Source organism: Doryrhamphus excisus, linkage group LG19 (assembly GCF_037039965.1).
Source record: "Doryrhamphus excisus strain RoL-2023G ecotype Guam linkage group LG19, RoL_Dexc_Guam_v1.1, whole genome shotgun sequence".
Lineage (NCBI taxonomy): Eukaryota > Metazoa > Chordata > Actinopteri > Syngnathiformes > Syngnathidae > Doryrhamphus > Doryrhamphus excisus.
In genome coordinates, this window is record NC_136375.1 from 3063709 (window position 1) to 3066945 (window position 3237).

Here is a 3237-nt window from a genome sequence, read left to right on the forward strand (position 1 = left end):
GGCATGATATTAAAAACATGTTTTTTGAGGAATACCTGGAATATGAAATTATAAAATGTTGTTAATTATGAAGATATTTCAAGAAAACAACCTGACCGGGTCATTTTTGACCCACTTATGGAAGGTTGGGGTAGTAACACAAAAACAAAAATTTCTTAAAATGTATAAAAGATAAGTTAAAAATGTGAATGGCATGATATTAAAAACATGTTTTTTGAGGAATACCTGGAATATGAAATTATAAAATGTTGTTAATTATGAAGATATTTCAAGAAAACAACCTGACCGGGTCATTTTTGACCCACTTATGGAAGGTTGGGGTAGTAACACAAAAACTAAAATTTTTTAAAATGTATAAAAGATAAGTTAAAAATGTGAACGGCACAATATCAAAAACATGTTTTTTGAGGAATACCTGGAATATGAAATGATAAAAAAAATTTCATTACGAAGATATTTCAAGAAAACAACCTGACCGGGTCATTTTTGACCCACTTATGCATCTAAGGGTTAAGGTCGATAATCAAGGCAGACACACATAATATTCACCCTTTAACATCGCAGACGTGGCAGGAGTGGCTAAAAATTGCCCCTGATCACTGAAGGTGGCTCTAGGTCAGGGGTCGGGAACCTTTTTGGCGAAGAGAGCCATGAAGGCCAGATATTTTAAAATGTGTATCTGTGAGAGCCATATACATTTTTTTAAACATTGAATGCAATAAAATGTGTGCATTTTTATGTAAGACCAACAGTTTTAGATAATGGGCTGTAATTACGTAGACCAGGCACACTACCCCACGCCAATGGGGTGTGGCCAGCACACTTTCGGGAGCAGCGCAGTGTCTAATAATAAATCAAATACTTGTTGCCATTAATACAACTTCTGCTGCTGCATAGTTTTGCACCGTACTCCGTAGACGTATTTCATTCTTTTGGCCATCTTTGCCAGAAGGCTTGGTTCTGCAGCTTTAGCTATTTGACTAAAGGAGGAAAGTTTACATTTACATGTTTTTTTGACATCTCAATGACCGAGGTAGACTACAGCATTACCCAGTATTAATCAAGTTTTGGTGTTTGACCTGGAAAATATCATCAGGAAAGATAGATATGGTTGGCCGTATTGCAGCAGAATATAGATGGACAAATTAAAATGCATAAGAAAGTTGTTGATTTTGAATATTATTTTTAACAGTCATTTCTGTGATGGTTTACTTTAAAATGTTAGCAAAAATACATTTTTATTGTGGTAAGAAATGCTTGAGAGCCAGATACAGTCATCAAAAGAGCCCTACCTGGCTCCCGAGCCATAGGTTCCCTACCTCTGCTCTAGGTGGATGGATGCACTGTTACAGGCAACGCCAGGCATTAATTTGGCTTGGGGAGATGTGCGCCAGTTATTGGCTGAAATCCCTGTGCCCTCCCAACTGTATGCTCTTACTGCAATAGCGGAACAAACCAAAACAAGGAAAACAGATTGTTTAGTGTGCCTGGGAGCGTGCCCCTTATTAGGAATAGTTCCTGCTGTGATTTCCGCCGAGTGCCTTGAGTCCCTGATGAATACCTCCACTGCTCCAGAAGCAGCCTCGGCTAACTGTAGGCCATTCGCTATAGCGAACCCCGAGGTTACTGAGGTCAAAGGTAAGCCCATATTCAGCAGCACAATGGCGAAAGGTAAATTTTCATGCATTACCGTTTCCACAGGTTCCTGATTTGTACAACCAGGTGGATGTCTTCTTCTGGACGATCCTCAGGGCTGACCTCTGGTGGTGGTGCGGTGGACCCGGCGTGAACATGACTGGTGTTTGTGCCCCGATTTCTTTCCTTCTTCCAATGACAGTATTGTCAGTTGATGTGGGGCGCCAAGTGCATAGCGCTACTTCCGTAGGGTCTCACCTCATGCCACCGGACGCCCTCAGGACCAGACGAAGTGTGTCAACCTCGCCCTGGTTAGACGCCCCCAACCTGACGTACATTGACGCCATAGGTATCCCTTGTGGCGTCCCAGAGGAGTATAAAATTATAGATCGGGTTAAATCCGGTTTCGGTTCTATCATCCATGAACCGTAATACCGATGCTCCGGGTGGTAGGTTGTCCCGTGCCATTGAAGGGCTCAAATTATTAAACGAGCGAATGAAAGAATACTCGGGTATGGATACCAGCTTGTGGGACCGATGGATGAGCTACTTTGGTAAGTGGAAAAAACTCGTTTCTGGTATTTTCAGTGCAGGGTTTGTTTGCTTGCTCCTTCTGGGAGTGTTTCTGTTGGTGCATTCCCTGTTTAAGGTGCCTGATCGAGAGAGTCACCTTGGGGCTTTTCGGGTACGTACGGGGCAGTACCAGCTGGTCCGTCTCCGGGTAGATCCAGAGGGGGACTCTTTTGGCTGTTTGGAGGACCGCCCGATTCTTGTTGAATAAAACAAAGATCGGAGTGTGTCTAGTTGCTTTGTTCTGTTTCTTTGTACTTCTTTGCGGCATCCACCTCCAGGAGGATTTGGGGGTCCTTCTCCGACTGGACAACATCTGCCGCAGTCCAGGGTGGTGGCAACTTCTTATTCGCCGGCCGATACCGCATCTGCACAATCTGAAAAAAAAACAGTCAGGCAGGGGACAGAAGGGGCTTTTTGCAGATGCGCTGTTCTAAGACCCGCTTAAATGGTAGGCCGACAGGGAGTGTGATAAGCCCGGACGTCTGTATTAGGTTTGTGGTGTCAGGAATAAATCTTGGGCATATTCTATCTCGGTTTGTGTATTGATCTCTCCCACCCTACACCCGACACCCACCAGGAACTCGCCTCGAAGTACAGGGAGGCTGTGAGTTTCCTTCAGTAGGGAATCAGGAACTCCAACCACATGTGCCTGTTGGTGGAGTTGTTAGTCATTTTAAACAAATGTGGCTTCGCTAATTAGTAAACAGAGTAGCAGAGCTTGGGACTGGGCGGAGGAAGGAGAGAGTCCATATAAGGAAGTCCGCCCCATGTGACATCACAAAAGAACAGTTTTGCAACGCCTTTAGAAAACGAGCATTTGGAGCCATCCCAAACTTCTTTGAGGGCTCACTTCTAAATGCGCAAACCTTGTTATCTGAAACTAACACAAGAATACAACTTTCTAACTACATTTATAGGTCAGAAAAGTGGAAAAAAATACAAATAAATCTCATTTGGAATAAAAAATTATGACCCACCAGTTGAGAATCCGTGTTTCAGATGCATTGAAAAACCTTATTTATTTATTTT